Genomic DNA, 26,287 nt, shown 5'->3' with positions numbered 1-26,287 from the left:
TTGGTTGTATTTTGGTTTTTATCTTTTGTTTTCCTATTTTCAAATACTTCTGTGTTTTTCTCACTTCGCTCTTTTTGGCCAAGGGTCTGGCAATTTTTCTAATGAAAACTGTTGCTTATATCCAGGAAGTATTTTTTGTTTACATTAATGTCTTTCATTATTTTCTCCCACTCCTGAACGCTCTTTTTAGATTGTGCATCTCCTGCCTAACTTTTGCTTTATTTTTTTAGCTCCCTACATATTTCAGAAAATTTCTGGAAGTCTTACTTGGCCAAATTACCATGCCTGACTCTGCCAGCTCCCTGACTGGGTCTTCTCTATCCCTCCACCATGGAGGAGAAAACCTTTCCATCAGAAATGGAGCTGGCAACAAGAAGCATTCTCCCTCTCTCCACTTTTCTCATTATAAATTTCCATGGCACAATAAAGCATTTTCCAACCAAGTCTAGTGCTGAACATACTGACAGAGCTAAATACATTGAGCCATTTAGATCTGGGGTTTTCTGGTTGGCTGGCTCACTAAAACTGTTGACTTTCAGTGGCAAATTTCCCACTGACTTTAGAGTGATTTGGATTTCACCAAGTGTGTGGTTTGAGCATCTGTGACCGTGTCTTGTGTGAAGTACGTCTTGATCTAATTCTTAAAGGTAAACAAGTGGCAAAAATAACAACAAACTCTTCCAAATTCTTACATCTACAGTAATTAAAGATTTTTTTATTGTTTTTATTTTTTTTTGCAGCGCTATAAAGTTTATAAAGTATATTGTTTTAAATAGATTTCTGTACTCTTGATTAAGTACTCTTTTTTTCAATAAAGTAAATGCTTTTTGCCCTGAGGATTCAACCTTGGGCTTTTCCCCTCTACAGAAGAACTGAAGAAGGGTTTATGATAACCAGGAACTTCTAAAGATTTCTTCTGCAAGCTTGAGTAGTTCCTTGAAACAATGATAAGAAACCTAAAGTTTTCTGGAGTAGGAAAATCTCCTGTGTTAAAAGTGCTGGGGTGGGTTAGGTCTAAATACATTAGATTCCCAACTTCAAGCCTCATCTTAATTTCATATTTATAACTTAATTGATTTCAGTGGGCTTATGGGGTACGTAGATCAGACCTCTCATTTCTCATTATGTTGATTGTGCATTGCGGTTCCTACACATCCAGATAAACCCAGTTTTCTCTCTTTGAGTATGAGTCATTCACTGGGTGGTGAGAATGCAAGGTCTAGTCTTCTGGCATTTCCTGCATGCAAGAAGTGAGATCATCTGAGGTCATATGCCATAGCACTGTGCTCCTACAATGGGCTCACCAAGACAGATGAGAAACACAGATGTGCAAGACACTCACCTGAGGACCCCCTGAGTACAAGAAATGATCTTTCTCTAGCTGTTCCACATCCATACCTTCATCTGCTCTTCCTAACATGGAATTCTGCTGCTGCTCATGGGAGGATCTGAGGAGAGCTCTGCCCATGCCCTTGTAATGCTCCCTTCCTTCATAAAGTTGCCAGCTTTGTTCTCACAGATACTGATAACCAAACGGGTGCTACTGTCAAGGGCTATGTGTTAATATTCATTCCTAAGCCTACATACATGGGGAATTTGTTTCATCCCCTAGCAGTGGTCAGGATTTCAAACTCTTTTAGCTGCAGTGCCTGACGGATTCAAACTCTGCTCAAACACAGTATGTAGCAACTGTGGGTTTTTCCTCTGGAGTCATTAGCAGGGGTGTAGCTCTTTCTTCTGGCGACATCCTGGGTATATGGGCAGCACCAACCTTATTGCATCAAAAATTACCCAACAGGCAAAGTGTCTGTCAAATATAAATCAAGGTGAATTTCAGAAACCATGAATCTGGGATTCTTGGAGTCAACTCCAAGAATCACACAAGCAGAAAAGTAACTAGCTCTTCAAAGTCCTAAGTTTTTGTGCTACTACAGTTACTTTTGAGAAAGCCGTGTACAAGCATGGATTAATTAAGCAACTGGACTTTAATAATGGTGCTGGAGCTATCTGGGTTTTTCAAACCCTCTGAGGTATTCCGGCTCTCTTCCTTTCTTCCTGACTTGTCTTTTCCAGAGCCTTAGAGTGTGCTGTGAAATGGACATGCTGCAGAGGTAAGCGTGGTGTGAGATCCTTCCTCCAGTGCCTGACATCAAATGACAAAACACTTCATCTCATGATACCCCAATGTACTTTATGACCCACGAACCATCTTGTGTCTGACTCCTGCAGAGGTGGGTAAATAAGGCAGATATATGAAGGACTGAGACCGTGGCAGGGAGTTCTGCATTAAGGGTATTTGATTCAATGGGGCTCTAGTCCTTCTGCACAGCCAAAGGCAAAGGGCTGCCACTGTCCTAAGATTTTCCTTGTGCCTTTCCATAGCCCTGAATGAGGCAGAAAAGATGTGTGTATCTCACTCCTTTTGGAGATTGGGCTGGAGAGCAGGCTAAAATAAGGACTCTCACATCACAGCTATGCTATCAGCCTAAATGTCGAACATCTTTCTGCACCGTGTATAGTGAGTTGCTCCCTCTAAGACTGTGCTCTCTGCATTTCACTGCTGCTTCTGCCTTGGGTTTTTGTGGCACTTTATGAGGCTGCTGAAGGAATCTTCAACTCCCCCTCCCCAGTAAATATATGTCCTGCTCTGCTGACGCACAGAGAAGTTAATTGGTTTAATTTAAGTCACACCACATCGTTGGCAGAGCTGTGGAAGAAACCTGGGAGACCTGGGGAGGGAACCTCTTCTCTCCTCTCTTCTGGCTGCAGGGTTTTAGCAGCCATGCCATCAGGTAGAAGACAGATTTCACCAGCACAGAAGTATCACTGGACTCAGCTAATAAACAGCTTTATGCAGTCTTGTTTATTAGATCTAGCATGTGATACGACTAGGAATAGGGCGTAAAAGCATCTTGTAGAGAGATTTCGGTAATGCCAAGTTGCACATTTAGATTTAATGTGCAACTTGGCATTACTGAAATCCTCTCCGCAACACTGAGGAGGTACATTGCAAAACAGTGGTTTTGCCCCAGATGAATCCAGAACTGCAGCTCAAAATGCGTTTTCCCACTTGATAATGCTATGGGCTCTGTGTCCTCCCTTGGACAGTGTTATGCTACTGAGTTTTACCTTAGCATTCAGAGAGATGCGTAGAAAAACAAAATGGGAGTGCCAAAAACATCAGTCTCCCTTCAGGGAAAATGCAAAGCTCTAGTCTTGTAAAATATCTTGTAAAAAAGAAAAATAAGTGAATTGCAAGGCTAGAGATGGCAGACATAAAACCTGAATCAAAATTTGAGCAAGCAGGACTTGAAAAAGAGTGTATTTCTTTTTTCTTTTCATTTTTTTTTTTTTTGTCTCCTAGAGAGATTTTAGGTGAACAAAGTCTTGCACTAACCCTGCTGCTAAGAAACATGCTCTGAAGAAGGATGAAATCAGCAGGTTGAAGTGCTCCTTAATCAGAATTAGTCAAATCAGCTGAATCAGAAGCAATAGATTATCATAGAGCTCCAAATTTCATCTGTAGCTTCTTGTGCAAGCCATGTGACACCTGCCTTAGATATTCAACAGCCTCACACAAGGCTCTAAAGGAGAAATGAGTTTCCTTTCTTTACTTTCTCTGGCCAAGGAAACTTGTCTCCTTTCCTCTTTTCTTTCTTTTTTTTTTAAATCCTTTTTTTTTTCTTTTTTTTCTGTCGCCAAGATTTCTGACTCACGGCACATGGAGATGGTATTAGTCACAAGCTATTTCCTGTTTTCCAGATAACCTTGCAGGCTGGGGCTTCATGGTCAACAGCACAACCAGGTGGAGTGCAAGGCGAGAACCAAATGTTGGCAAAGGCCATTGAGGAATAAAACCTGCACTCAACGGATTGTTTATCCTCACAGGCATCTTTTTTATTGTTGTTGTTATTTTTTCTCTAAAGGAAGGGCATTATTTAAAAGTCCTTTCTATTCGTCTTCTGTGAGTTTTCCCAGACCAACACACCAAACGTGTCTTTGCTTGCCCTGCCCTCAGTGCAAATTTGATCATTAGCTTTTCAAAGCATTGCTCTTGTTTGTTGCAAACCTACAAGTGTCAGGTGTGAGGATCATGCCAGACAATGAGGAACATTCAAAATCATTTGCTGCAAACAGTTCTGTTTCTCATCCCTCCTAAGCCTTGTCAGGTGTATAGATGTCCCTGCCTAAACCAGGTGCCACTGACAAACTCACAGCCCCATGGGTTCCTGCTGCTTACCCAAGCAGATTCACACAACCTATATTCACATATAGGGCGCCACAGCCACCAACTGCAAAGACAGCAAACTTAAAACTCGAGAGAAGAGCTGTAATTGCACCTCTGAATTGCACTATGAACATCCCTGGGCATGTGGAATAGATGTTACCCCAGATTTATTGCTGTGCATGTTGATAGCAAGTTTGTAATGCTTCCTTTCCAAAATACGTTAATTTTCTAAAGTGCATTGGAACATGTGCACCCACCCTTGGTAATGCAGCTAGCTTGGGGGGACGAAATGGTTGCTGTCTTAAAGCAAGCTAGCATTAAGCAACTATCTTGGATAAGAAGGCAAGAAGTCTTTACCTGAAAGGAACTGCAGGAGATGTGAAAGCAGAAGGCAATTATGCAAATTGAAATTGGAACAGGATTACTCAGGCTAGAGCCATTTACTTTAGTAAAGCGTGCCATGGGTTTTAATGGGATGAGTGTGCCGGGGGAGTGGGGCTGGCTGTACCTGGGATTTGCCACTGCCTGTACCTGGGAGATCCCACCACTGGCAGCACAGCAGCCTCAGTACCACCAAGAGCATGAGTTAATTCCAGCTCAGGCTCTGCTGGCCACAGTGGCATCAGCACCCTGGGGTGCCTGCAGTTCCCACCATCGTTTTCTATTTCACCATGCCAGATGGACTGTAGGACAAAGAAGGCTTTGGCTTAGTGTGCAGAACAAGAAAAGCTACTGCAAGCAGAAAAGGAAAACCAGGTGGACTGCTGCTAAACCAGCTACGACTTGGCTTAAATCTTTGGAAGTAGTTGGAGTGTTTTTATGGCTGTGCCAAGGCAGATTTAGAGGGCATTTCACCACCTGGGCCTATCCAAATGCAAATAGGCTGCTGCGTGTGGAGGAATAGGCTGCTCTGGAAACTGGATTTCTTACCAGGGGGAAAACATGCTTCTGGTTGTCATCTGCAGACACTGTTCTTTGTATATCTCACTCATCCAATATTCCCATTGCTGCCAATTTGGGAATTCAACCATGAGGATGAAATTTCTTTCCAGACATTTTTGGGTTTTGAAGAAAAAAATGAACACCAATTAAAGGTTATTTCTTCTTGTAACTACCCTGAAATTAGAAGGAATGGGTAGCAACTCAGGCTCACAAATATGGGCTAGTACATGCTGAAAGTAATTGTTATCATCCTATGTGGTTAAAATTAGTCACCAGCAAGTTAAAACTAAGCATTACATCCAGCTTCATTGCTGAAATGCCCTTGCTACTGTGCAAAGTGCAGAATGAAATAGGAAGAACAGGATCAAACATTCCCACTGTTTTTGTTTTGGATGAATGCTAGCAGAGCCAGCAGTTTCGCGCTCAGACATCAGTAAAGGTCAGTGAAACTTCAGCTTCTGATCTCAGACAAAAGCAGCAAAAAATAAAATGAAGATTTTCTGTTCTTGGAATATTAATGGCGCTGAGGCTGTTCAAGCCATCTATTACTGTCCCCGTGATCTGGATCTGTGTCTTTGTGCTTTGAATCATTGTTTTCCTTTAGTTACACAGATTAGTCCTTTGAGTACGGGGTGCAAAAGGGAGATCAGAATCGTTAGATCACTAGAGAACAGGAAGATGACCTGGTCCAAGCTGTCTCATCTGTGTTGTCTGTGATATTGAGCAAATGGCTGAGCCTTAAGTTTTTAGTTGTGTACTTCTGTGTTATAGGGCTGAGCTATGCACATGTTGTGGGATTTGTGATCCTGCGCTGGCAGTTCTGAGTATACCTGAGGCTAAACTCAGTTTGAGAAATGGAGGCTGTAAAGCATTTTTCTGCCAAAATTTTCCTACTTAAAAAAAGGGACAGTTGTATCCTCCTCGCTACACGATGGAGTTTATAAAGCTTGATTCTGCTGTGTGGGATCCTTGGGAAACCTAGATTCTGAATGGATATCCTATAATACTTCTTCTGTAAGTGATTTGCACACAATCAAAACCTCTTAAAAACACAAACTAACTACCATAAGGAGATTTTTTAACCTATCAGTTTCATACCCTGGACAGTAATGGACAAGCCAAACCCACAAATTATGAATCCAGTTGTAATATTAATATTGACAGAGATTTTGCTAATTATGCATGAGTGTGTGTCGGCTGGGATTGAAAAAACAACATCCCACCACAAACATGATCCCCCTCAGTTGTCTCTTGACAGAAATTTTTGTCTTAAATGTCTTCCCCAGTTTATTTAATGACTCCCACACAACCAAGGAAAATCGTTGAGGTTTTGTGATAAGTTTCCTCCTGGTATTCCCCCCAGTGAAAATGGGTGTTTACAGTTTAAGGTGTTGGCACCAGTGTCACCCTGCAAATTCCTCAGCTACTAATGTGTCGGAATGGAAGCATGCAGGGTAACCACAGTCCTGAGTTAGGGAAGAATAAAAGATCTAGGATGGATAAAACCCCTTTCTTAACCTGCCTGAGGAAAAATCAGACCCTTTGGAAGAGGCTGGCACATCTCTGGATGCCATTTCTGACCTTCTGGGTGTGGCAAACATCTTCTCTGAAGGAAAACATCGTGAACTCACTCAGAGTAAGCAAAGCAACATCCAGAGGATGAGTGGTCAGCGTGATGAGTAATTTCAGAATGGTGGTAAAGTTATTGGTTTGGAAGCTAGTAATTTCAAGTTGTACATGATATCTATATACTGGAAAAAATGTTGTTCTCTATTTCCCAAAATAATATTTTGTCATATGGGGTTAGGTTGGTTGTTGTAGTCCTAAATCTTTGTGAATGTAATTGTAATTTCTGTTTAATAAAACTCCACAGGTGATCTCTTTTTATCAGCCTATCATCTGCAATTAAGGCATTTAATATTCAAAGTCTTTGATGTCATGTCATCTTTGAAACATAAATAAGAAGTTTGTCTCCATCCTAAAAATTAAGATAAATTACTTGGAAGGGTACCCAAAGATATTTTTGAAAACCTTTTGGATATTATAATAGCTACCAAAAAAAAAAAAAAAAAAAAAAATTAAATAAAAATAGCAACAATATTTAAAAAGAAACCTTGGAAAAAGCTTAGAGCAGTCTTATAGGAAGTGTGTAATAGGGCTTGCATCTCACCAGAGAGACCTGGACATGTTCAGTTTTACTACTGTTCACTGTTGCATTGTTGTTGTTTTTTTTGGTCTAGATGATCTGTTTATAGTAAGGATCTCAAAGAACTGAATTTAATTCCCAGTCACCCTCCCTGTTGCTATCAGATAGAAAAGCAGGTCCTGGCAACCCACGAAGCCATGCTGAGAGCCTGATCACTGTGATATGGAGGATACCTCATGTTACACATCATTCTCTACCCCAGTATTTAATAAGAAAATCAGTGGGGGACAGCAGCTATCTAACAGGGCATCAGCCCCATTTGCTGGGCTTGGATGAAGCTTGCAGTGGGATGTCTGCAAGAAAGGGACCCTTTCTGTGCAAGATTGGGCAGAGCAGGGGGCTCACAGCTCATTCATCCTCTTCCCTTGGGGAGCAGTGCACTGGGGAATGCCCTCCTTAACCCTTTTCCTCTCCCTGCCTGTACTGGTGGAGTAAGTCTTGCCTAGGTCAAACTGGAAATCCCTATCAGCAGACCTAAGACTGCAGACCTCAGTCTACTTCCTAATCTTACTGCTTAGCCACATGATTATCCTTCACCCACACTCAATGGATCTGCAGTTTTTTTCTGCCATCACTCTCCCCTTCAAACTTGTCAGAAATCTCTCACTCTTTCTCCTGGCTCAAGGCCCACTTCCACTCTCTTTATCCCTCTGCCGGTATCCCTGGATCTCAGCCAGCTTAGATCCAAGCTCTCCTTCTGTCTGCTTATAATTAGAATGTGCACACATTGAAGTTTGTTTTATTCCCAAGGTTTTATTGGTGAGTTAGGGGGAGCAGCAAGCATGTGGGAGGGGGATCACACAAATCCTGTTATTTGTAGGTTCAGAGTGGTGCATGGGAGGAAGACACAAAGCTCCCATTAGTCATTAATAAGACTTTCGGGCAGTTTCATAGGCAGAGCCTGGAAAATCTCTTCCTGGCTGTCTGCTCTGCTGATATCTAGGTCTTCATTTGTCCAACAGCTCCATACCTGGTCAAACTGTGTGAGCATCCCAGCATGTGAAGCTACCACCTCACCTCCTCTTCCTCCACTAGACAAGGAAGATACTAGACTTTATTTCTGTTCTGCATCATGCAGAATTCATCCAGGTTGGAGCACGGGGGCCATCATCATTATTTATTATGAGAGCAGCAACATTTGTGTTGAGGCTTTTCTTGCACTCTGCAACAGGACAGTGCTCTGAACAGACCTACTTCCAATCCTGATTACTGGTTTCTGGTTAACCCTATCAAACTTTTAATTTCCAGATGAGTAAACTGCTTCCTGGATTTAAATGCAAAGAAGCCAATATCCAGGACTTCTCCTTTGGAGATCTACACTCTTTTGAAAGTTTTAATGTGCTTAGTTATCTTTTTACATGACTGCATTCCTCTGCTCCGAATACAAGCCAGCATGATTGATTTGAGTATTAATTAGCATTATTAATCACAGCAGACTAAAGAGTGATCTTGCTGAAGTTCATAGAAGAGCTCTGAACAGTAAAAATACAAGGAAAAGCAGGTCAAGTGCCAAAGAGATGACTAGACCCTGCCCTGAAGTGATTGTATTCCAAAGGCACAAGTGAAGGAAAACAAAGCCAGACAAGACAGAACAAATGCAGAGTGGGAAGTGGGTATTCAGGCCTGAATGTTTCTTGAAATAGGTGGGGTCTCAATAGCAGCTTGCTAAAAACAGTGTGGGAGCTGAGCTCATGGTAGTGTTCTTTTCGGCAGTCTATGAGGCGGGGTTATGAAAGCCTGCCAAGATGGGTGGATGAAGGAGGCAGAAATATTGGTGACTGATGCTTGGGCGAGATATTCGCCGAATGGCAGATATTCCATTTTCTCTAATCTCACTTTGACACCTGTTTCTTCCTAGACTGAATTAATCAGCACTTGTCAGATTAGGTAAAGCTGCCCACTTAGCTAAAAGTCTGGTTTTAATATGGCAGCTTCACCAGCTTTTCCCTGCCAGTTGTTTTGAGGCGGTTTCGTGGGGCTGTAAATGATTGGATGAGCTTGTACCTCAGCATTTGCAGCCATTTCTGTCTGGAATGATGGCCTGTGGGGGCACTTGGGCAGCTCAAGGAAGTGCCTGGTGGAAAGCACTACCAGCGACGGAGACTGTTCTGCTGCAAGTGTGTGTTTCACATTAAGCACCAGATGACTTTTCCATCTTTTTTAGTAGCTCCTCTAAAATGGAGATTAAAATCCCAAACACACAACTCCAGAGCTCCATCCCAACAGACCCATCAAGTTCAAGAAACCCACCCAGCTCAAAAAAGGCATCGTGTACCGTAGAAAACTATGTGTGGGTGGCAGTTGAGCTTATTAGTGTCTGCTCCATTTGTTTAAACAATTGCTGCATGGCTGGTTTCGAATTTACAAGTATTTAGGAAGTTTTGAGATTCCCAGACTATAAACGTTGGTATCTATTCCACTTTCTCCAGACTCGAGCTAAGCCGCCATTTCAGAGTGCACCTAATGATTCAGGTGAAGGAAATGGTTTCTACTGTTGTTCTTTTACTCTTTTGCTGGTTTTTCTGTGAGATGAAGAATCTTTTAGACATGGAGTCTTTCATGCTATGCTTCATCCACTTGAACCTTTCCTTCCCAGACTTAAAGCACATAAGAAAAAAACCAGATGTCTTGGGGAAAAAAAAAAAGTCCCCAAAACCCTAGCTTTACATGCACTTGGATCTTTCATTTTATAAAAACAGTCAAGCCACAACCACAAGATTTCACAGATAAGAGAAAAAATGTGGATTGTACTTAATTCAATATTATAAAGAAATGCTCTTACGGGGAGACTGCAAGCTGAGCCAAAGCCAGACCAAGACTGCTGACTGATCTGAAAAATGTGAATATTATTCACACTGGGACACCACATCTCATAATGCTCCATGTGTGCTATAGTATATAATTATGAAATGTTTGCATTAAGTAACTTGGGTGCCTAAATACAGATGTTCCTTATTGACATTAATTGGACTTGACATATCTTTGGCCTGCTTTATAACAGTCACCAAAGCATGCATTTCCACTTTACCGTACATATTCTAAAGGAGCTCTGTTCCATATCGAGCTTATTAACAGAGAAAAACATTAGTGCCTTAGCTATCTGTCATATATTTCAGGTAAAAATGCAATTGGTTTGCATTAAAGAGTGTAGTTGCAGGGAACTGACCACAAACATTAATTTCTGTTCTTTTTTTCTTTTATTTACAATGAAGTCTATCCCAAAGACTTAGATTCTTTTTTCTTTCAAAAACTGTCAATACACTGTGGTGTCATTTTCTCTTTGCTTTTTATTACCATCATTCAGATGTCATGTTTCTGATGAAAAAAAGAAGGAAAGAAGGAAAGAAGAAAAGAAAGAAGAAAGTAAGGAGAAAATGTGCTTTATCTCCAATATAAAAATATAAATGACTTTTTCACTTGTTAGTTTAACTGTTCCACATTACTCTGCAGCATGTCTCGTTCCATCAGCTAGAGAGAAAAGCTAAGTATTAAAGAAAAACACAGATATTCATAAATATGAATTTCAATTTCACCTGGCAGGTTCTAAACAAGTTCTCCACGTGAGAACTGAAGAAGACCTGGGGGTCCTTGGAGATAATTTTTTTAATATCTCATGCAGTTGAAATCCAGAGATCAGATTCTTCAGGTTGGAGAATCAGGTATGGAACCTCAGATTTTGAATAAGCTTCCTTGGAAATGAAAGATAGGCTTGGTTTTTGACATTGTCATCCTAATCTGCAAGGTTCAGACGAGCTATTGATGAGTGGGAGGTATTTAAGTGGACATTCGTGCTTTTAAATGAATAGAGAGATGAAAAGGCATTTGAAGTTTGAACTGAAATTCAGACATGAAAATTTATTCTCCTGATGTTTCAGGAGAAACTTCTTACATATTTTGTTCCAGGCAGTTCAAAGATCAGGATAACTGCCTTGCTTAAAAGAGACTTATGTAAAATCCTAGTTAAAACTTAGAAGAATGGAAATGAAAGTACACAGACAAGGGAACCTGTGATTTCATTTCAATGGATTTCTTCTTTTAAAAGGGATGGACATCTTGCCTTTCTTGAACCAACCACTGAAATATTTATGTTTTCTGAGCCAAATTCAACTTTCCCAAAGCACACCTATGCCTTCTTGGAGACAAATACCTGCTCTTTCCCTTAAGACTGAAGGAAACTTATTACATCCAAGAAAAAAAACAGTTAAAGATGATTCAGAGCTATTGTGTAGACCAAGACTACCTTAGTTAAAGAATCAACTTGTCACTATGCATTTTAAAACCACTTGAGAAAAAATGTCAGAAAAAACAGTGCATCTTTTATGCTGCCACTGCTAGATAACCCAATTCCAAGAATCTCCTGCTTGGAATATGTCTTTCAGTTTCCTCATGACAATGGAAGAAAGACAAGCATGAGATGAAAAAGGAGCTTCCCAAATATTTGTGAACAGTTAATCACAGAGGGAAAAGTCCTGTGGCAAATTTTCCACAGCACAAGTCACACGTATTTCAAGACTAAGCATATCTGATCATACCCACAGCAGGAAGATTACTGTTTATACTGTTACTGTGAGCTGGGAAATATATAGTCTTCAGACACAGCTAGGAATGGATGACAGAGAGTACTAGCATATTCCGCACCACGTACAAAGACCACTGGATTGTTTTCAAAGTAAGAAAGGTTAAAATGGCTTAATATAAGCATATTCTATTTAAGATATTAGAAAGGCCAAGTCAATTTAAAATGCAGAAAAATAAGCTGAACAAATATATGCATTTGAAGCTGGATGAGTTAACACCAAAGAATTTACAGTTTCTTGTGTTCAACTGCTGAAATGTAGCTTGTAGCCCAGTATGACACAGGTAGTAAAATATTTCTTTTCTTTTCTGTAGGCCATGCCAAATGGACAATAAATACCTGACAAAATAATCTAGAGGTCATCAGAGGTCAGTCCAGGATGTTTTTGTCCAGGCTTGCACATTATAATGCACTGATGATCTGCTGGGGTCTGTCATATATGAATTTAAAATACCAAACTTTTTATAGTTGGCTTGTTTTTCAGTTACAGAATCCATAACTAGAAATATGTTAAATATTGAAATCATTCTTCACCTCTCTTGTTCCCAGCCAACTAGTGAATGACTATCTATCTATCTATCTATCTATCTATCTATCTATCTATCTATCTATCTATCTATCTACCTATCAGATGGTAGCTCCTAGCAAAGCAAATTAACCTTATCCTTTTGAATGCCCTCATATGGAATGTAAAAGAGATGCAGTTAAAACTTAGATCTGAGAGAAACAGCTGGTATCTAATTCATGCCAGTAATATAACTGTGTTGCTGCAGTGAACCTGTTCATCTTATACCTACTGTGGATTCAAACTAGACATTTTTATACAAGTCTGTGAAGAAACAGAGGTTTTTTAAAGCAACAATGAGCCAGCAGCACATAGGAAAACAATTTGATTCCGTTATGCTGGGTTGAAGTACACTCTAGTTTACTTCCAACACTAGCATGCCTTGTCAAAAATAGCCAAACAAAGGAATTAGGAAACAAAATGCCATCTTTGCCTTCCAGTTCATTTATTTTTTCAAAGTACACACTAATACAACTCGCTCTCAGTTTTGCATAGATTCTGGGAAAACACCAGCAAATTTGGGTAGAGCAGGCAAATTGCCTAGAATTCCTTCCAAATTTGGAGAATGGGCTTAAAAGTATTTAAGTAATGAATCACCTCAAATTCTCCATAATGGCCCAGGCAGCAGCACTTGAAGCCAAAATGCAAGGTTCACCTCTCTGTGAGAGGCACAGACTTGCAACTCAGAGATGCCAAGAATAAGGAAAATAATACGCATGAATTATAAACTGGACCCATGGCTTTAAGAATGGAAACATATTGTAATTAAAAGATCAAAGACAATTCAGATAAATCAACTCTGCTTCAAGGGGTAATGCTAGGAACACACTTCCCACTTCCATGATATCATGCAATCTTCTTGAACGTGCCCATCCTAAACTGTCAGCACCCTGCAGGACGTTATGTGTCGGCCTCCATAACATGTGATTGGGTAACAGGGTGCAGAAGATAGGATATTTCCTGCATTTAATCTAGTTCTGGCACTTAATGGTATTTTGGTATTGTCAGTGGATATTTTTCTGTTAGCCGTATCTCTCACTGAGCACCTCAGGCAACAAATACCTACAGGTGGACAGGTGGGGATTTGTCAGAAGGTAACAAAACATAGATAGCAAATTATAGTATCTAAGCCATGGAAGTCAATTTATGACAGCATGCACCCAGGAGTATTTGTACCAGTAGGTGTGCTGCTCACTGTGTATTCCTTATGTATGTTTTGATGAGAAAGATGGGCTTAAATATAGAAAGTGTCTATACAGCTAATGAAACTATTTAACCTTCAGATGGTGCCATTGTGCATCCCATGATCTCCTCTTCCAAAAACTGATTTCCCAGGTAAACCTGTATCCCTGATTAATGTGTCAGATCAGACTTATACACCAGCTACAGATTCAGCTGAGACATGCAGACTGTTTTTTGAAAACATGCTTAGTATGAGCCTTCATGCTTAGAGTTAGGAAGGGTGGGCAGTGTTTGATTTTTGGAATATTTTGGTATAGCTTGTTTTAAAATGCACTAAGAAGTGACTATTGTCCGTTTGTTTTCATGAGGCAGCCTCTGGGTGTATGCTGGGAACCTCTCAGCAAACAAGTTACAGCTGTAATGGAATAGCCTACTTTTGTTCCTGCTAAAACTGGGATTGAAGGGACTTTAGGGTAGGTAGGTAGCAAGTTGAGCTGGTGCTAAAATAGCATAGGTTTTGCAAAGCATGTTTCAATTCTATACTCTGGTGAAACTTTGCTTTCAAAGCTGCCTGTATTGTGCATGTATTATTATCACTCTGTCACTGCTCTCAATATTGAACACTTTTTCCTTCACAGAAGTTCTCAGGCACTGAAGAAATGATGGCAGTGCTAAGAAAAGACCGTTTCTGTTTTAGAGAGGCTTATGCAGTGGAAGTAGGGTCACTCACAGCTTGTCCGTCTTTTGCTGGACAAGCCTAGTAAGACCATATTTCCTGAATAGATGAATCAGTGCAGCTTTGCAGCATTATAATTGAGGTCATGGCAGTCACCCAGAAGCTGCAATAAGCTTGGGTTCTGAAATAGGGTTTCTCATGCTCAGGAAATAGAAGAGGCAACCCACAAAGGTTGTAGGCAACCCACAAAGACAGACTCTCTACAGGACACCAGCTGGCGCACGACTCGACCAAATTATTCATTTTTGGGGGCTGCTGTGAGTGATTTACTGCAAACTAACAGGATCCTGAAGCTCATAATCACAACTAAAGACAGGGGTACTTTGCACAAGTACTTGCTGTAGCAGGATTTTTGCAAACCAAACAGAGGCCTTCATTAGGATAGATAAGGTATGATGCAGTCTCTACTGCTTGCTGTTACAGAGCTGCCTGCTGTGCTTCACTTTGCCACTGGTTGCCCACTCGGGTGGCTGAAAAGGTTCTTAAAACTGTTCATACAGCAGAGTCTTATGTTTTGATCCTGGAATAAGACAGTTCCCATCAATTCTACAGCCATTCTTCCACCAGTGCCAAGATGGAAAGCAAGGTTGAAGCAAGAAAAGAATAGGAAGAAAAAAAGAGGATTGGCGCAAGAGAAGTTTATTTTGTTAGTTGGAAGGAAAAGTCTGGTAGGCAGCAATTTAAAGAATACTGAAGGGACTTAGTGCCTATCTCTTCCTGAATTTTGAAAAAGGAGGCCTTTGCTGAAGAAGGCAAAAGGCAATGGGCTTCTCAGTTTTACCTGCAGAAATGAGCTGTGTCTGAAAGGAATGCAGGCCTCTGCCTTGTTCTGTGCAGTAGCCATGAAAAGATCCTGGGGAAGGCTGGTGCAAAGGTGGAAGGGAATGAGTATTATTATTTTTCTACATTTTGACCCCGCTAAACATTCCAGGCACAGGTCAAGTGCAGCAGTTTATCTTCACCCCAGGGAGGAGTCTGATCTGCTGTCTTTGATCTATCCTGTTATGATGAGTCTGATAATGTTTCCATCTGAGAACACTAAAGTAAGTCAATAAATAGCAAAGCAAAACATTTCACCTCTGTCATAAACCAGGATAGGAGAAGGGGAGGAAACCTTGAAGTCCCTATTGCTTTTTTTTCTTTCCCTTAAGAAACAGTGATAGGGGCATTAAATATGATTTCCACTTAAAAATTTTCAACCTAAATACTCTATCTTTTAAGTGTCATTATGCCTGATCAAAGGGTGTCCAAATAAATACCATTAGTCAAGAGATCTTCAATTCCAAATGTTTCCTTGAACTTTTTTTGCTGTTTGCTGAAGTTTTAAACTCTCAAGTCAGAGTCTGCATGTCAAACTATAGAGTGACAAATGAAATTAAGAGTAACAGGCTGTCTACAGAATGTATTCCTTATTTCAGTCTCAATTATAAACCACTGGCAATTCTTCTTAATCCCTGAAGAAAAGGGATGCTTCTTCTTGGCTGAGGCAGACAGACAGTGGCTCCAACAGCCATGTCTGCTGTCTGGTTACCCCCATGCCAGAGCAGACATTTGGGCCAGCTCTTCTCACCTGGGATGGCTCTGCTTGGCTGAGGCATTGGATGTGGCCAAGAGTCAGCTCTTGAATAACACAGTTTAGCCCTCATTGTAACACAGAGACACACAGCCCCCAGGGAACTGGGATCAGATACTTAAAAACATAAACAAGGTATTTTATCACAAGGAAATAAAAACAAATTTGAAGATACTATCCCTTGTTAAATGCATCATCAGTTCAGACAAAATATTCAGAAATAAAAACAAAAGTAAAATAGAGTTTTTTCCTCCCTCTTAAAGAAAAACTCTCTACTTGTGGCTTCTTAGAATTGCTAAATTATCTGGAGCAATTTATGATAAATTTTATTTAAGACATTTTCCAGCCTCTGGATGTTTTCAGGACCATAACTGTTTCTTTGATCTATCTGAACCTCTCAACTCCCAGTCCAGGATGAAAGATGAACAGTTTTCACCAGGCAGAAAGTCTCACAGAACGGGTTTACAATAGTTTCATTTCTTAAATTCCTCTTTTTGACGATTCTACAGTAATAGATTTAATTCAGTGAGGACGTGCAGTAATCCATATCATGGGAGCAGTAGCCTGGTGCCTGAGTTACACGTTAGAGAGTACAGGGAGACGACTGCAGTGCCTGACACAAAATGCAGTGCACTGAAAGGGATGTGACTGAGTGAAGATGAGTGTCCAAAACACATCATTTGAGCAAACAGTGTCTATCCCCACACAATAACTCAGGTACCCAGATCTCCACAAATTTCCACTCCTCCCATGCATCTTCAATGTGAAACATGAGCTTAGCACCTGAGCTGTGCTCCTTCACTATGAGCAGGTCAGGAGAGAACACCATATGCAGTTCCTTGCAGTGGTCAGTGGAAAGCAGGTAGGACTTAAATCCTGCTCAGGAGTACCTCACACTCCTGTTTTGTGTGAAAACAAGACAGTCATGGACTCTTCTCCATCAGGACACTATAATCATCAGCTTCATAGCCTTTTTGAATTCATCTACCTTTAGTTGCCTACAGCATATGAGCACAACTTGGGCAGGAGCTACTCGTTAATATTTTAGATCTCATTAGAGGAGTGAGCTGCCTTGTCTGGATTTTGAAGTTGTGGTAGTGGAACATCTTAAGATACTTTGTGATGGCTAATTTCCTCCTGGCATCCAGTCATCTCCAAAAAGCAGACAGGGCAGAAAAATACAAGACATTCAAGAATGAAATCACAGACAGCAATTTCACAACAGAAGCAAGAGTTGCTCGTTTCCACCTAGTAAAAGTTTGCCGTTATTAAATTACTCCTGTATAAAAATCTGAGCTCATTATCTGTGAGAGTGAGAACCCAAGAAAGAAAAAGTTGAAATAAATCTGGGGCAGCTACAAAGACTTTGATCCCGATGCCGCTACACAAATCTCCAGCAATGGGCTCTCTCTAGGAAGACAAATGGAGACTTACATCTCTACATTTGCGCAAAATGGTGCAAAGTGGAACAGTATCAACTTCCCATTACACCATTTCTTTCTCACAAAGCTCTTAAAACTCGTTTTTCCCTCTCTTTCTCCTGAAGTTCTGAACCTTGTGCAAAGGAAGTCTGGACATTATTACTATAAGTGTCTCCCTCAGGACTCAGACTTACAAGCGTTCTCTGATCCCATGTAAACAGGATAATGTGTTGGACTGTTTGTTTATGCTGCACTGTTATTCACCCTTTGACATAAACCAGTTTCAAATGAATTTTTTTGCCCTCTCCCTGTCTGGGAATCAAACATGACCTGCAGGTTTCCCTGCATAATTAGATAACAGTAATAGCAGAATATTGGCCAGTAGCTGAGTAGTTGAGCCAAGACCATAGTATCAATGAGGCAACAAGGACTGCCAGTATGTGCAACTGCTGCCACAGATGGTGAACCTCGTGGTGTCCTCTGGGTAGAGATAGGAATCACATCCATTTATCTCCAACCAAAAGGGTTAGAGCAGTGGCTAAAATTCACTGATGCTTCAAATAGCTGTGTCCTGAGCGATTAGGATCTGGTACTGTTCCTTTATCCTCTGCTGATGCTGACTGCTTTTTCCTACAGTTTCCTTCTTCTGTTGCTACCCTGTAAGACAGCTCCTACTGAAAGTATGGCAGTTTGCTGGAAAAAGCAGAAATATGAGACCCTTCTGAGTCAGCAAAGGCAACTCAGTTGTAAAAGCAATACAGAGCAGTGACAACTTGCTTACAAGAGTGTTCCCACCTTACTTCTGGCAGAGCTACGCTGACATCAGAAACCGTGAGAATTTGGAAGAAGGGAAAAACTATGCAAATACAACCAAGTGGTAACTAATTCGTGTTTTGGGAATATGTTGAGTGTCTCGTCCTGAAACTGGCATTCACAAAGGAGTGAGGAGGCAGAAAACACCCACGTGTCTAAAGAAGCTGACAAGTACTCATTGAGTTTCTCAGAGATATCTGAGCAATTTGGATCTGTAACTCTCATGGATTTAAACATGAATCCAAATGCACATAAAACACCTTCACAACTTCACCTGACTGAAATTTGGAGAAAATAGATGAATAATTTACTTACATTTGTGTTTTGCTCAAGAACACAGGATAAAATGGTAGAATGAATCATAGAATCATAAAATCATTGAATTGTTAAGGTTGAAAAAGCCCACTAAGATCATCTAGTCTGTTAATCCATCCCCACCATGCCCACTATCCATGTCCCCCTGTGCCACATCTCCACAGTTCTTGAGCACCTCCAGGAATGGTGACTCCACCACAACCTTGGGCAACTCCGATTCTTGGTAACTTATTTATTTCACTGAAGGAAAGTAGTGGGCAGCTTAAAAACACATCAGTAAAGCAAAGTTCCCAGAGACATTATATTAATCTTTTTTTTGAGGACTGAGCATTTGCAGCTATGTGACAAACAGCCTTAGCTTTTCCCTTGGCAGTTAAAAAAAAAAAAGGCCATAAAACTCTCTTTGGGCAATTGGTTGATGGGACTCAGAGCTCTTGCATTTGCAAGCATCAGACAAAGCTTAGGGAAAAGAGGGAGGTGATTTGTTCCCAAATGATTCAGTATTGCTACTGCAGCAGGTGGGATGGGAATGGGCTCACAAGAAAGGTGGAAACTCCTCAGCAGGTCTGAGTAATAGAGACTGTGATAAGGCTGATCTAGACACAAGGCTTATCCTTTATCTGCCTGAAAATATTGACTGTTTCCTAATTTTATCAATCAAAAAAAAAAGAAAAGCCAACAACAACAAAACAGATCATCATCATCATTCGGGCTCCCTCTGAAAAAAAACTCAACACTTCATAGATTTCCCGACCAGCAGATCAGATCTGTCTGCTGAACACTTTGGCTTAGGTTAGAAAATAGAAGCAGCAAGGTGAAATTTTCTTCTCACTCAAAATGGGCCCTCCTGGCTTCCACCAGAAACAGCAAGACTGCTCTATGATATCTTAATCTTTTGGGTATGTTATGGAGCAGTCGATGGCTATTAATTCTGTTTGTTCATATACCCTTTCCTGCATGTGCTTCTGTAAACATATTCAGAGCTTGTAAAATGTTAATTAGGAATAAAATAAAATAAATAAGGCAATAATCTAAACCTTCCGGTCTCTTTTGGCCCAGAGTACATGCTTGCTGTTAACTATTTCCAGGCCATTCACAAAGAAGTGAAAATTTACCAGAACAAGCGTCTTTATTCAAGCCTTTTTTTTACGATGCAATGAAAAGTGAAACACAGCCCCGTAAATCATATAATTAACACAAGCTTGGTGCATGGCGTGTGAAATTAACCTGAGGAATAAACAAGTGGCTGGGTTAATCCCAGTGAAACTCCTGTTGCTCAGAGGAGCACTGGAATTGCAGGCATTGGGACACTGCATCTCCTGTACCAGGGCAGGGTGGTGACTGCCATTCCTTCTGCAACAGCACTGCTACAGCAGCACCAGGTGAGCCACAAGACCTGGAGGGCTTTGAGATATCTGTGGATATCTGTGTCAGGATGTGGAGAGAGACAGGGATCATAGAATCATAGAACTGTTATGAGATCATCTAGTCCAACCATCAACCCATCACAGCCATGCCCCCTAACCATGTCCCTCAGTGCCACAATGTGAACGGATAGTCATGGGTGAGCAGTGTGCAAAAATCCATCTGGAATGACTTTTGTCCTGCAGAGTTCATGGTAGAAATAGAACCAGAAAGAGAATAAGGGGGAGATGGAGTGGCTTACTGAATGTCCTTGTTGAAACCAAGACCTGGACTCGGGCTTGTGAAGACCTCTCTGGTGATCTGAGCTCACCAAACTCCTTTGTAGTACCCCTATGGAGGAGACAAGTCCTTCACAAAAAGGATAGCTGTGGTCTTGCATACATACAGTGTGAAGAGAGCTTCTCACCATGTGAGCATCTGCTGCTTCTGAATGAAAGTTTAAAAATGGTTATAACTACACTGTCAGTAACCTGTGGTTGAAAACAAGAAAATCCAAGTTAACATCAACAGGTATTTTATCAAAATGTGTTCTTTTTTTTGGTGAATTGAGATGCAATTTCCAGAACAACTGGTGGAGTTCATGTAAAACACCTACCTATTGTAAAGATTTATCAAATGTTTGGACAGACTGGGATGGTGATGGCTTGGCCGAAGATTAGCGGTTTGCTTTTAAAATAGACATATTAGTCATTCAAAAGTAGTAAACAGCTAGTCTGTAATTTACCTGGCATTAATTGGGTTATGAAGAGGGACTTCTGACTAAAAAACAGGTTCCTGATTCTCAAATGCAAAGCCAAGGAGGCTGAATTGCCTCCTTTCCTCAGCGTGACTCTCTGTGTGCTTCAAGGGTGCAGCAAGCTCTGCAGTCCACGGTTCCTCTGGTCAAACCACAACAGCAGAAGCAGAGAAGCAATGAAGCAGCACAGGGGAAGGCTTATTTTCTCATTACTCACTCTGCTCTTTCTTTGTGGACAAACTGCAACACAAGCAAGTATTTACCAAAGATGACCAAACGTCTGTGATGAAACATTTAATACAAAGTGGTTGTTAGAAATAAGGGAGAAAGAGAAGAGAAACCACACACATATACATAAAATCCATTTCCAAGGTGAGTCGAGAAATTCAAGAAGCCAAGGTTTCTATCTCGATACAGTTATGTGTTTGTTCTTTGGTTCAGATCCTTATGTGATTAAGCTGGGGAAAAAAAAAAGGCTTTACAAAGTCCAAAGGGGTGGTGAGGAAAAGCTAGGATCCTGGATTGCATGATTTCTATAATGTATAATCAAGTCATTAAACCTACTTGTAACCAGCATCCCTCCTTGTCTTCCCATGTGGGGTGCAAAACAAGCAGGCATTCAGAGCATGCTCACACAATGAGCATGCTGAGGGAGCAGCCCTTCTGGAAAGCACTCTCTGTGTTTCTGTTCAACTCAGTGTCCTCCTCACAACATCTACATCTTCCTTCGCATCTTTTTTTTTGTTGTTGTTTGACTTCAGCAGCCTGCTAACAGCTTATCTTCAACAGCTTTCTAAAAACAGACCAAAGGGGATGTCACAGGCTGAAGGCAGCAGTCATCACTTCATCTCTGACTGCCTGTTCAACCTCGTCCATCTCAAGGGTGGTGGCCAGAAGCCTGGGTGTGTTCTGGGAATCATATCAGGTGGCACAGGAAAATAAAAGAGATTTTTCTGGACAATAGGAAGGCATCTGTAAAATGAGAAGTGCTCTCTACTCACACACTGCGTAGCTTCTCCACAGCACCTACTTGGAGCTGTGGGCAGGAGGTAGATGTCAAGTGTTGAGAGCCATAAGGTGATTTCTCTTTCCTTCCTAAATCTATTATTATTATATTTTAGAAGTCTGCTGGGAAGGGCTGATAATCAGGAACAATACAATGGGAGTTGGTGAAAGCAGCTTTCTTTGTGTCCGACTGTCAGAATGTCTCAAATCTGAACTGCAAAGCTGTTTAAAATCCATAGGCAGTTTTGGGTTATTTTTCTGATGCACCTCAGTCTCTCCACAGCCCTTTGGAGCTCCTACAGAACAGTATGAGTTCAGAGCACTGCTCATCTACCCATGCTGTCCTGCTGGAACTGCAGCTTGTGTCAAAACATGCAGAACATTTGGATACTTTAAAAACAAGCAGGGCTAAAAATGAAAAATTAAAATAAATCTCATGCTTGTGTAATACAAGCTACAATAGATCTGATTTCCAGCTCTTGTGAAATTTGTGTGTAAAATTCCAGCTCCTGGAGACCTGTGATGATTTGAGAATCACAGCTAAAAAACAATGGCAAAGGTCTCAAAGGGATTTGAAGAAAACCTCAATAATAAACATCCACAATTCAGAGAGCATAGAAAAGGAATGCGTATCTACAGTTTTGGAACTCCCATGTCTGATTTTTGGGACATGAGCTATTTGCTGTTTATCACTTATGATTGGTGTCCCATAATTACTTAAATGGTGCTTATAAAATTCCCTTTCTCCTACTTAATTCTTCGTGCAGATCTATGATTCCTGACAATGCAGAAAAGGCATACAGTTGATTGAGATATATGATTCCTAAATTGTCTCTGAAATGGGGGCAAGGCACGATATTGTAACTTTTAGAAGTACAGCCTGCACTTATTTATAAATTAGAGCTAATTACAGGTAACCTGTCTTTGGCATAAGTAAAAAGAAAAGCATAATTTTCAAATCTTGGCAGATGTTTCAGTGTCTTCCCATTATGATCTCAGTTGGCTTTATCAAGTGATACCACATTATAATTAGCTGAGGTGTATGCTACAATTCAAAGGAGGATGCCCAAGAGCAGAAGCAGAGCTGAAGAAGCCTCAAGCAAAGAAGCTTAGAAATGATACTGTTTCAATTGGGTAATTACTTGTGAAAGAGCTGAGAGAGCTATACTGAAGACAGCATTTCTTAATGGATTGTTCAACACTTGGGGCTCTTGAGTAAGATGTGTGGCATCCCGGGAAAGCTGAAAGCATTGTGCTCTCCTGGATGGAGATTTTTCCCTGTATTTAAAATGTGCCCCTGCCTGTAAACCACACCAAGTGAATCTGGATCTTCCATGAGAAATGCTTGTGTAATTTATTTTTAAATACTCACAAAGAAAGGGCTTTTGAAAATTTCCTTTTTTGGAAACAAAGTCTACATATAAGAGTAAATATCCATATTGTCTGACAAAACAAAGACATTTCTGAGGCTACTATTAAATGCCAAAATATTAAAATTTTACACATTCCACTGCATACTTCTGGTTTTCCAGGAACGACTTGAATTTTGAAAGTTTCACACAGGATAATTATTATAATAAAACAAAAGCAAAGAGGAAAAACCTCCCAAACAACACTTAAATGGCTAGAAAGGACTTGTTTCTCCTATGAAATACCTGTACAAGTCCCATGTCCACCCAAGCAATATTTGGCACTGGGAACATGTGAATACTGTGGATGCAGACATGATGAGAAAGCATAAGTGCTGAGAGGAGTATTGCCCACTCATCCCTTGCTTTTCACCGCCTCTCAAATGATTCCTTGCACTGATAACAGAAGGTATTGTTGAGCTGCCTCTGAAAAAATATTGCACTTGACTTCCCATGCTGACTTCATGCTGTCCTGCTGACACCCATAGAAAGGAATCTCAGTTCATGACTGTGGTTCCTCAGTGCTATTGTTAGTGCCATTCTAGTGGTTATTGTAGTATTAATGATGATGGTTATAGGAATAGTAATAATAACTAATGACATGTACAGCATAAAGTCTTCAGAGAAGAGATGCTCTTGAAGAGGACCTTAACATTTGTTATGTATTTATGTTGTTTTAGATTAATGTCATTATAATTTACATTGCTTTTCTCATTTAAAACAGTTATTTGTGTCAAATTATATGTTTGTTCCTTTTCATCCAAAAAAAGACAAAATGGGAACCAGTGAGCCTCCTCAGCAAGCAAGCTACTCATGTCTATTTGCCATGTGTAGCACGGTCATTTAGGTATCCTTGTGCCTGGTGGAAGATCCCCAGGAAAAGTAGGGCTGGTGTGGCTGGATGAAGCCCATCTGCATGGCAGATGTTGTGCCCAAGATGTGTGCTAGGCTGCAGACCTGTTGCCCAGTGCCATGGCCCTGCTCACTGCGCATGGCACCACTGGCTGTGCTGTAGTCCTTCCCTGCCTCCTGCACATGTGCACCAGCTGGGTGCTGTAAATGCTATGGAGACTTTATGAGGGTCAATTAGCACCTTACATGCAACTCTGAACGCCTTAAAGGAAATACAGAGAAAGTGCAAAACAATGTCTCTGCACTTTGCGCTCTGCAAAACCTGTGGAAAGAGATCATCAGGGTATTGGTGAGGGTGCAATTAGTGTACTCTGAACTGCCCTCTGGAAACATCCCTTTCCCTTCCTGTGTAGGGGCCAGTCTGAGTTAAGTACCTAAAGATAGATGGCATAACTACTCCTCCCACATCTCCTTCAGATTTCAATGCCTCTAAGTCAAAATGTTCCCTGGGAATTAACCTAAACTGAAATGAAGTCGTATTGTTTGATGCTATAAAACAAACATGGCAAATCTTTGACAAGACTAGCAATAGGTCAGGCTTTTTTTTTTTTTTTGCAGCAAAGGAGTGCTAACATTAGCTTGTCTCCATAATATACTTCTTTATAAACAGCTACTTTTCCAAGCTGATTGCATTTGAAACGCTGCAAGTTCACTTGACCTCGGTTCTCTTTGGGGTTAAGTACCTCCTTGGGCTAGAGTTTAAGACAGCACTTTGGGAATGTAAAGACTTAGGGTGCCTTTGGCCTTTCTACCAGCTCCATAATCTGCTTACAAGCTCATCATGAACTTTGACCCTTTGGAAAAACGTTTGCTCCACTTAAATGGGGACATTCTGGTTCTGTCCTGTGAGAGCTGGAGCACTGAGGAAACGTGCTTGCTTTTAAACTTCAAGGAGAAATGGGAAAGGGGAAAAAGATTTTGCCTTACTGCAGAAGCTCTAGTTCCCTCAACTATATAGCAGTTAATGTCTGTGAGCCACAAAAAACCTGTGAACCACTGGAGAGTAGTTCAGTGGTTAGAGTCCAGCAGGGCACAGAGAGCCAGCCTTGATGGTCTGTTGGTATCAAAAGGTTTTTTCCAAGCCTTGTGTGCTCACATTGAGGCTCAAGATAAACCTGCATTTCCTAGCAGACTTTACAGTATGTATGCCTCACCCCTTGCTTTTTTACACCTTCTACTGGTGTTTATCTCGTTACTTAAACTTCTCTGGCATTGTACAGGATATATGTGCCAGGTTTCCTAGCACTGCAGTGAGAGACTTTTTTGTGGGAAATGGAAAACTTATCTTTCTTTATATCTGGCCGCAGAAGTGGTGTTGGTCATCCATTCTCTCTCTCACATCTACTCATTTGAACTGTAGCTTGTGCCATGGGTTGGTGAGCAACTCCATTTGGCAGAGGAATGGCTTGCACTGCTGGGCTGGTGCTCAGCTGCTTGCTGAAAGATCCTTCTTGGCACAAGACTTGGAGAAGCAGTCCAAGAGACCAGAGAGTCACCATTTATTTTCCATGTTGCTAGGGTTTCATATCACATCATCTCAACCAACTTATGGAAATTTATTTTAATTTCTTACCAGTAATAGTCATCCTAAATCCCTGAAGCCACACAGCCTGTACACACATTTTTTTCATATCTGAATACCACCTGAATGACAAAACTCAGAGTAATTCCCGAGACAGCTTCCTGCTATGACTATGGGCTATGTTTGAGAACACACATAGGCTGCTTACCTATTTATTCATTAAGAAAGTTGGGTTTGCTGTCTACTTCATCTGGAATTGCCTCTTGTATAAAAGGCATCACCTTTGCTAGCAGCATGATAGAAGACAGAAAAGTATAAAATATTTATATTACCCTGTGGCTTTGAAGCATCTTTCCTATACACATATTCCACAGATGTGCTCAGACAGACAACAGAAGGCCTTTGCCCAGAAGACTTTACAAGCTAAGTTGTCCTGTTCCATTCCTAAAATCCCTCTTGACCTCTTGGCTAAAGAATTTGATACAGATTCTTTTGGGAGATTAAAATTTAGAAACCCACAACCCTGTTGTTACAGCTGGATCTAGATTTATCTATACCTCAGACCACTTTTGTTTTTTATAGCTTTTCATTTCTTTCCTCTCCTTTCTTCATATCCTAGCCAAGGCAGGGCTCAAAGAAAGTAAACACTGACTAAATGGAGCAGACCAGATAAAGCAATGAACAAACTACCCAGAGGACCTCCCTACAGTAAGTCCATGAC

The sequence above is a fragment of the Phasianus colchicus genome, chromosome 15 (genome assembly GCF_987193195.1).
Source record: "Phasianus colchicus chromosome 15, bPhaCol1.hap1.1, whole genome shotgun sequence".
Taxonomy (NCBI): domain Eukaryota; kingdom Metazoa; phylum Chordata; class Aves; order Galliformes; family Phasianidae; genus Phasianus; species Phasianus colchicus.
The sequence above is the reverse complement of the archived record's forward strand: the minus strand, read 5'-3'. Positions refer to the sequence as shown.